Genomic DNA, 10,409 nt, shown 5'->3' on the forward strand with positions numbered 1-10,409 from the left:
GGGTGGGGGTGGGAGGTGGCCTTCAGCTTCAACTCCTCCAGAACTTAATGGCTTAATGGGATCCATGTTTGTCCTGCTCCCATTTTGATTCCTAATTGAAGCTGAGGTACAAGGCTGTGACAATTAACACAATACCTCAAGCATGTACCTCCACAGTCCTCAGGAAGAGGAAGTAATTGTATTTCAGTATCGTGGCTGGAACAGCTGAGATTTCCATTGTGAATCTCATTGTGCAGTGGCTTTAATAAGCAGAACGAATGACTGGAGGCTTTTCAAGAAGCTGATTTGATGTGTGCATCCATATCCACACCGTCTCTTAAAGCCAGAAGGAGTTGTACAGAGCAGGGAGAGAACAGCTTGCTGCTGCCTGCTCTGAAGCCACCACTACAATATTTATTCATTAAACAAAAGAAGTACAGTGCTTTTCCTGTTATCTGGAGCTGGTATGCAGTTGTACTTTCTGTGCTGGTTATAAGTTAGCAGTTTTCGTGGTTGTGACTCCCCTCATCATCAGGGGAAATATCTGTGAAGCCCTTAGGATGTGTTCTGTACAGGGATTCATGTGCCCTGACTTCCTGTACTCTGAGATGTGGTGTCTTCTGGCACACACAATCCCAAACCAGAAAACATTTAACTAGCAAAGAGGGGGAACTGTCTTAAATAAAGCTGCCTCCTGGATCCTTGACACATTCTCACAGCTGCCTGAGACCCCACCATCTCTCCCTGTAGGTCTTCGGTAGTATCAGAATTGGCCCTCTATCTCAAGGGTGCCAAGGTTACTCTTCTGCATGCAGACCTGACTGTTTCTTTGCAGGTTTACTCGTGGCCCTCTGTCTGGCTAGTTGTATGGTACCTGCCTGCCCCTTGTGTGCACAGCCTGTGTCTCCTCTCGCTCCTCACAGTTTCCATGTAGAGAATTGCCTGCAGATTCCTGCACACACTAGTTACCACTCACTTTTCTGTTCATGCTTCTAAGATTCTCGGGAGTCTTCCTACCTTTATTACCTTTCCTACCATTATTCATCTGGCCGCTTTATCTCCAGGGCTATTTTCGTTAGTTTAGCCCTTTCTCAAAAATAACTATGCAAACAAGGTAAAGATGAACCCACTCAGCAGCTGTCCAGGCTGAGTGACAGCTGACATAGTGCCACAGACTAGGAGGGAGAGCTGAGAGAGGAAGGCGGTGGGCCTCACACTCAGCGTGTCTGATTGCAGGTTGGGAGGGAGGAACATGGGCCTCTTCCTTATGCCTGCCTTGAGGTACCTGCTGCTAGTGCTTCCTTCAGATGATGCAGATACTTGATGCCTTCACTTATCCTCCATCCTAGGAAAAATTGTAAAACGAGAAAACAGCTTTAAGGAGCAGGGAGGCCCTGGGAGTGCCACCAACCCATTGTGTCCTGGGAGGTGATTTCCCCTAGGTACATATTATTTGTGGGCATAGGAAACAAGCGATATAAGGCTGTTACAGCCTATTATTTATCACGACAATTAACTAGAATAGTCAAGCTTGTTGGTATAATAAAAGAATATTGCAAATTATCCCATACATACAATATAGTTGTTTTTTTTTTTTTTTGTAGCTTATTTTGGTCATATTTTTCAAGTTCTTTTAAAGATTGATTTGGGGACCGGGGAGAGAGCTCATTGTTTAAGAACACTCACTGCTCTTGCAGAAGGCCAAAGTTTGTTTCCCAGCACCTAGGTTATGTGGCTCGCAACTACCTGTAACTCTAGCTCCAGGAGATCTGACAAGCTTTTCTGGCCTAGATGACATCCATACACACACACACACACACACACACACACACACACACACACACAGACACACACAAACGTACACATGAGCAAGTGTGTATACACACATACACAATTGAAAAATATAATAAATCTTTAAAAAGACTGATTTGATAAATATAAGATTGCAGTGAGACTTGAGTAAAAACAATGTCTAAGCCAGGTGTGGTGGCACATGCCTTTTATCCCAGCACTTGGGAGGCTGAGGCAGGCTGTTCTCTGTGAGATCGAGGCCAGCCCGTTCTATATAGTGAGTTCCAAGCCAGCTGGGGATACAAGGAGACCCTGTTTTAAAATAACAACAACAATAATACACCCTCATATAAACCCAGAGGAAAAGCAAGAAGCAAATATACTAAAAGGTGACCTTCTTGTTCTTTATTTAAAGATAGATTGTGATAACCATTAGTCTGTAAAATTTTTTTCAGTAAAAATATATTTTTCAGTAATCAGAATAAGAAATATACAAGTTTAAAAACTTTTGCATAAAATTTTAAAGACTTAGTGCAGACATCTCCTTGAAGTCCCAAGCTGGGCCAACTACCCATTTTGTTTGCTGTGTAACATTTTTTTTTTTTAATTTTATTTTTTTTGGTCTTTTTGAGACAGTGTTTCCCTGCAGCCCCAGCTGTCCTGGAACTCACTATGTAGACCAGGCTGGCCTTGAACTCACAGAGATCCTCCTACCTCTGCCTCCCGGGTGCTGGGATTAAAGGCATGCGCCACCACGACTGGCATGTATAACATTTTTTTTTACAACTATCTTAATAATGATTTTGTTATTAAGTCACACAGTAATTCTGTGAGAGCAGGGATTCTGGATATATACATGTTTCATAACCTAGGGTCAATGACAAGTCAGTGTGTTTTGAATTCAGTCATACTGTAACATAAGGTATTTATATCTATCAATTCTTACAAAGTCCAGTAAAGAAAGAGGCTTGGAAAAGAGACTGATGAAGTCTCATGCCATGCCTAGATGGAAGTTTACCTTGTCCTTCAAGGATGTACTGGGTAACCCCCAAATTCTGGAAGTTGTAAGTGCTTCAGATATATTCTTAGTTGGCTTGAGATAACATATATACATATATATGTATATATATATGCAGGTATTTTATAGAAATATATAACATATATGTATGTATATATATATGCAGGTATTTTATAGAAAAGTAAGTTTGTGAATATAAGTTGCCATTGTCAGATCTGAGTTAATGCACAGACTATTTTGATTTGCTGAAAACCAGTTAAAGGACTTGAAGTTATGAATCCATAGTGCCCCAATTTTCCTTTGATTTGACTTGAGTTGAATCTGACATTGGGAATTTTCTGGGGGCTCCTGGTGATATTAAGAAGTATTCTTAGGTTAAAGAACCTTTCAGAAATTTAGCCCCATTTTATTCTTTTCTTCTCCAATTCGGCTTTTGTTTTGCTTGGTCAGAGGCTGTTCATTTTTAACTGAAAATAAGATTGACAAAATATATGTAGTTTCTACCCAGCTCAGAGAACTACAAGGGCCATTTGTCACCTGGAGTTTCCTATAACAATGGTGTGCGAAGAATTGTTTTCTGGGTGAATTAGAGGTAAAAGCCACTTTGTTTCTTCTCTTATCAAGTGATGAGAAGAGTAGGCACTCGGTTCTATTTGAGCCGATGCTGTGCTTTTAGTGCATTTCGCCAACAAATCCAGGCAGAAGGTCACAGGTGAGCACTTCCATTCTTGGAGGACTGAAGTTCCTTAAAAGACTTTGAACTTAAATCAACAGTTTCAGAAGAAACTTTTCTTCTTTCTCCTTTCTTCTTTTCTTTTTTGCTAGAGAAAAAGTTATTGAAAATTAAACAGGAAACAAGATTATTTGGTTATATTTCTTCCTTTTACCATAAGACCTCACAGATATATTGTAAACAAAAATAAAACTTAAAACAGTGTGATTTTCATGTTTGTTTCCAAGAAGTTTTTAAAGCTCATTGAATCTCCCTTCTTAGCAGCTATTTTGAAGTACTTGAAGAAGACTTTTCTCCTGTCTTTTTACTCACTTATACATGATGTTTGATGACTGTAATTCACTTTAAACTGTCTGAAAATTAGCCTCAGAAAGTTTTTATTTTTTTAATAGTAATGTCAGTCAATTATTGGTTAGCCATTTAAGGATAGGCAATGTGACAGCTGGGAATTAAATGATGAAAAATGAGTCTCTGTTGTTTTCTTTTGTGTAACTGTAACCAAATACCCAACAAAACAACTTAAAGCAGGAAGTATTTATCTTGTCTCACAGTTTAGGAGGGTTCAACTCAGGGTCACTTTTGTCCACATTTCTGTGCTGTAGTGAGGCAGTGCAAACATGTGGCAGAAGAAGCAGTTACCTCATGGTAGACAGCAAGCAGAGAGACAGAAAGGAGCAGGAGAAAGACCACCACAAGGACTTGTTCCCAAGGACCCATTTCCTCCAGCTGGATCATACTTCCTAACATTTCCAGAATCTGCCCAAATAATATCACGAGCTGGGGACCAAGTATTTGGCACAGGAGCCAGTGGGGATCATTTCGTGCTTAAACCATTATTGTATTTGTAAATTTTCAGTCATATTTTAACAGAGCATTTAGATGGAGTTTGTGAAGTTAGAAAAATAAGACCTTTAAAATAATAAAGCTGGATTTATACAAAAGATTCTTATTGCTGTTTCTCAAATGGTAACTGAGAAAATCTGAGTTCATTTTGCATTCTGAACATTGTAGCAAAGAGCTGCTATTGTAGGATTAAATTTTTTTTTTTTTGTATTTTAAAAACATAGGTTACTTAGTAAAAACATAGGTTACTTAGTTGGTTCAAATTTGCTTGGTTTTAGAATGCAATTGAAGGAGGACAGTCAAGAGAAAAATGTGTTAAAAAGTAGTGTGTTTTTGTCTTCCCATTGTTAGTTCTTGTTATGAATGTCTATGGCTCCTCCTCCCCAGAAATGCTGATCTGCAACTTGTCAGCTCCATGTAAGCATTTCTCAAAGGAATCTACCAGCACATCTTGATCTTCCTATTGAAAGTTATGCCTGTTAAAGTCTGTGTTTAGTGAGCTATCTGAAAAAAAATAGAAAATTTTCCGTAAGCTGTGATGAACCGGTAATCAGCAGCCCCCAGGGGTTATCCAAATTGCTGTACCTTCAGTCTTTAGCATGATGAAATTGGTTGAGGGATGGTATGCAACAATGCATCCCAATTGAGATGATGATTTATAAGTTTATAAAGAATATTTAATGCAATAAAATTAAAAAAAATGAGTCCATAGTAAGAAAACCTTATCTTTATTATCAGATTGGTATATTAGGTAAAAACTGAAGCTGAATTCCAAGCCCCAAGGACATTTATTGACTTTCTATATCTGAATTACCATTAAGCAAGCGCCAGAAATTTCCTTTGAGGAAATGGAACGTATATGGTTTGCTTTCTTACATACGTTCTAGCTTTCTATAGCATTTCTGAAGATACTTTTTCTTCTTAATATTGTGAGACTATCTCCCTAATGTCAGTAATTGCATTATGTAAGCATTCAGCACTATATTTCCATGACATTTTCTGAAGTATTTTTATTGGGAATTTTCCTTTCTGGATTGGTGTTCTGGCTTTTATTTGTATTTTGCAACAAAGCACCAGTGTAGATTCTGTTTTGTAATCAACATACTGCACTATTTCTTTCATTACTTATTTGGCATGGTTTTTCAAATGCAGTTTGATTGTTTTTCCTACCCATTTTGTGTTTAATTTATTTTAATGCATCTCAAGCTCAAATGACCTATGTTACTTTCATGGAAGGTTAAGGCTTGGATAATTTGAAATCTAATCATTACCATTATTTTCCTTACATTCAAAATATGATTATTTTCAATTAATTAGCAAATATTTATTGAACACATCTGCAAAAAAAGAATCAGATTTAAAAAGCATGCAAACTCTAGGACGGTAGAGAGTGAGTTTAGCTTTCTGTAGTTATGGAAATAGGTTGAGTAGAGATGGCAGAGGGGTGTGCTTTGCGCAGAGCTTCTTTGCAGGCTGAAGGCTTGTCCTGCAGGAAAAGAGACCAACAACTCATGTCAGGCATGTAGGCTGTCTGTCAGTCTGGGCAGGTTGACTGTTCCGAACCTCACTTTCTATCTATAAGATGGAAATATAAGTTGTACATTAGATTAATATGATTTTTTTAAGGCTTCCCTAACAAATTACCACAAACAGTGGGTTAAACAACAGAAATGCGTATCTTCACAATTCTGGAGGGTCACATTCCTTCTGGAGGCTCAAAAGAGAATCTGTCTCTTGACCTTTCCAGTTGCTGAAGGCTGTTAGTATTCCTTGGCTTGTAGTCCTATCACTTAATCCTTGCTTTACATTTAAATTTCCTCTGCAGTCTGTATCAAATCTCTTTCTACCTGCTTCTTCAAAAAACATTTGTAGTTATAGTGAGAGCCTACCTTGTTAATGTAGTAGACTTTCCTCAACTCAGTATCCTTTTGTAATGACATCTTCAAAGGCTTTGCTGTGTAAGATAACATTTACAGGTTCCAGGAGTTAGGCCCTGATACCTGTAGGGACAGCCTCCTTTGGCTATTATAAAAATTAAATGTAGTAATGATACAGCTCGCGACTGAGCCGTGCAAAGCTCAAATCTCCTTTCTAAATGGAGAGAATTAATGTCTGTGTCTTATGCCTTTGTAACGGCAGAGAATTTAACCGACTAGTATTTGTTTTCTGCCTGGATTGTTCTATTGGGGTCAATAATTCAAATTCTGTTAGTGTTTGGCCTTCAGTTTGAACCATTCATAAAGACTGAGACCCCTTTACCTTTTCAGTGTTCTGATGGGGCAGTAAATTCTCAAGCAAGGTACTTGTCTAACTCTCGAGCAGCTCTTTTCCTTGTGCTCTGGAAACTCTTGTTTGTCTCATACTTAAGTGTTGGAAAAACATAAAGCCTTCTAAGTTCATGGTCTTCCTTTAGCACCCCCATCTTCCCTCTGGGGAATTTAACCCCAGTCTGTTCTTTCCTCATACCGGGATGCTATAATCTTTGCATTGTACTCATCTCTTGCACATGTAATATATTCACTAATTTTAGAATCTTGGAAGCACTAGCTCAATTTGTGGGAGAAACAGACAGAAGTCAGGAATGAATGATTGAGGATTCCCATTCTGTCCCACTGATCTCTGGATCTCACCAGCCTGTTCTCAAGTCTCCTCTTTTCTGTAGTAGTAACACAGTCGTTCCAAGCTCTCAGGCTGAGAACCTCCTTCTCTTCCATGAGTGAGTGACCTTGCTTTTTCACATGTATTTTTGACAAGCAAACCCTAATGGCTGTGCCTTTAGGGTATGTGCAGATTCTGTCCACTTTTTACGAAATCCATAATTACCACACTAATCTAATGTATACCATCTCTCCCCCAGTTAACTGAAATCACCTACTAAATGTTCTTCATATTTACAGTTGTTGTGAGTGTTAAAATTAGTTCTCTACTCATCAACAAGTGAGGTTCAATTAAAACCCATCAAATTGTGTCTTTTCTTTGTTCATTACGGTGTTTCTTGTAAGTTCTTTGCATAGAGGCAGGGCTTCCCCCTATCCCATTCAGAGTCATCACTGTTACTTCTCCTGAGTAGCTGGCATTAAAGGCTCACACTACCATGCTCAGCTTCCACTCCCCCCCCCCATCAGCTTTAGTCACTTTTATCTCCATGTCGTGCTCCAAACATACAAGCCTTGTCCTCCCCTCTGGGGCTTCCTTCTTACTCTGCTGTGAATGTCTGCTTGGCTCTGGCCTTTTACTTTGGGTCTTGGTAGGAGCTTTACTTTCTCAAAGAGCCCTTCTCTATGAAGCCACAGGAGGAAATGGATTCTTTCTCTTATGCCCTCAGCATGCTCTATCTTCCTTGGCCTATTTTTTTTCCTGTCTGGTTTATTGCCTTATTTTATTTATTATCTGTGTTTTTCTATTAGAGGCTCCATGAGGGCAGTTATTCCACAGTCTTGTTCTTACAAAGCCTCCAGCTCCAAGAGGAGCCTCTGACCCATCACAGGTCTTCAGTGCCTATTTGGTGAATGGATAGATAAATGGATGAGTTGTAGGCGCCAGACCTCATGGTTTTATTTCATGAGAAGCAGAGGTTGACAAGTGTTTGGAGCAGGATACCCATGGACATGTGTTTTAGAAGGATTGCTATGATATCAGTGTCCAGGTTGGGTATGAAGAAAGTAGCTAGAGGTTTAGAGATTAGTAACCATGATATGTAAGAAAGGATGATGATCTAAGTTGGAATGGTGACTTTGAGAATCGGTGTATGAGGGGCTTGTTTGTGAGAGAGACTTAGAGAAAGAACATCTGACAGCTGGGAATATCAGGAGTAAAGGATATTGAATAGGAGATAGAAAAAGATGCAAAGGGAACGTTTAATTCTGCATTTTTGTGAGAGAGTGTCGCATCGATGACAGTAACAGTTATAAAAGTAAGATATTTTAGGAAGAAAAAGCAGTTTGAAGTTTGAAAAGGAAGATAACCATATTGACCCTTAAAAGTACTATAAAATTATAATAGAATGTTGGGAGCTGGAGAGATGGCTCAGTGGTTAAGAGCACTAGCTACTCTTGCAAAGGACCCAGGTTCGATTTTTACCTCCTTCATGGTGGCTAACACCCACCTGTAACTCCAGTTCCAGGGGAACTTAACACCCTCTTCTGACCTCCATGAACATTGCATGACATGGTGCACTTACACACATGCAGGCAATACACTCATACACAAAAAATAAAATAATAAATAAAATATTTAAAAAATTGTGGTAGAATGTGCATATTGTAAAAATTTCCATTTTGGCCATTTTGAAAGTGCAGTTCAGTAGCATTATGTGCACCACAGGCCTGTACAACCACCATTCATCTGTGAACACTTTCCCTTCCCATATTGAGGCTCCTTAGCAGTTAAACAGTAACTCTCTGTTCGTCCTCACCCTAGCCCTGGAAACCACCATACCACCATTTTCTTTCCTATGAATTGGAGTGTTCTTGGTTCCTTATACAATTAGAAAGGTGCAAGGGCTGGAGACATGGCTCAGCAGTTTAGAGCACTGACTGCTCTTGCAGAGGACCCGGGTTCGATTCCCAGCACCCACTTGGTGGCTACGAATGGTCCTTAACTCCAGTTCCAGAGGAAACCAATGCCCTCTTCTGACCTTCGCGGCATTGCGCGACACGGGTGTACTCACATACATGCAGGCAATACACTCATACACATAAAATAAAAATAATAAATAAAATATTTTTAAAAAACAAGTAGAAATGTGCAGTATTTGTCTTTTTGTGCCTATCTTATTTCACTTGACATAATGTCCTCAAGGGTCACCATGTTTTTAGTGTGTATAAAAAGTTCATTCCTTTAACCAGGCATGGTGGCACAGGCAGAGGCAGGTGGATCTCTGCGAGTTTGAGGCCAGCTTGGTCTCCATTAGCCAATCCAGGCCAGCTGTGGCTACAGAGAGACCTTGTCTCAAAAAGACCCCCGCAAAAAAAAAAAAAATCATTCCTTTTAAAGTGGATTATTCTATCACCCCTGATGAATATTTCATTGTTTTTACCTTTTGGTTATTTGTCAAGAAAGTTAGTGGAAACCACAGAATGAACACACACCTGCTGGAGTCTCTTATTTCTTTGGAGATAGATTCAGAAATGGAATAGTTGTATTATGTTGTAGTTCCATGTTTACTGTTTATGAAGAGCCAATGTGTGGATCTTGGTTTTCAGCACATTGTATTTGAGGTGGTGGAGAATCTCAGTTAGCAATGAAGAAAACATTGAGGTGGAGATTTCACTTTGAGAAACCTGATAGAAGTGATGAAAGAGTGATGCCATTTAGAGAAGAAGGAAGGAAGAAATGAAGTAAAGCCACAGACTGAGTCTGACTAAAGGGAGACAGTGAAGGGACCAGCCAGTGAGACAGGAACAGGAGGAACAGAGGAACAGGAACAGGAACAGAGGGTTAAGGTAGGAACAGACTGCCTGTCCATGCACACTTAGTGCAACTCATCCATATTAACTGAGAACTTTCTAGAGCTTCTTTTCTCATGAGTAGTTTTCTGTTTATGTGTGGCATTATGTTCAAGGGTTCAGGATCACTAATATTGGGTTAGGATCACTACCTCTGGGCAAGGACTACTACTGCTGAGCGTTGAGTTTCTGGGATGCAAATACTTTTCAAAAAGGTCTTAGAAACACTAAAAGAACAGACAATTCCGTATCCCTTTCTTGGTTATTCTACACTTGATCGTCTGCATTGATAATTTCATGGTTAACTCTTTCTGACTTTTTATTGAAGAATGAGATAGGCCGAGAAAAGTGAACATATCCATGAGGGCAACTCAGTGCCTGCTCAGATGCTGCCTGCACCTGAGTGAACAACACCCCTATGGAGAAACAGGACTGTGACCTCACTGCAGTAATTCCCATGTGCCCACTAACCCTGCATCTCTATTACCCTAATTACAGCCGCATAGATTAGCTTTCCCTGTTTTGAACTTTGTGTAAGGGGAATCACACACACACACACACACACACACGCACACACACACACACACACTATATATAT

General features: G+C 39.5%; 1 protein-coding gene across 2 annotated transcripts in view; it reads left to right on the forward strand.

The window, feature by feature from the left end:
- The window catches only part of Grb14 (growth factor receptor bound protein 14), a 119,973-nt gene that overhangs the window by 84,175 nt on the left and 25,389 nt on the right, over positions 1–10,409 (forward strand). The gene's annotated exons all lie outside the window — the stretch shown is intronic.

This window comes from Nannospalax galili, unplaced genomic scaffold (genome assembly GCF_000622305.1).
Source record: "Nannospalax galili isolate Female #2095 unplaced genomic scaffold, S.galili_v1.0 scaffold514, whole genome shotgun sequence".
Taxonomy (NCBI): Eukaryota; Metazoa; Chordata; class Mammalia; order Rodentia; family Spalacidae; genus Nannospalax; species Nannospalax galili.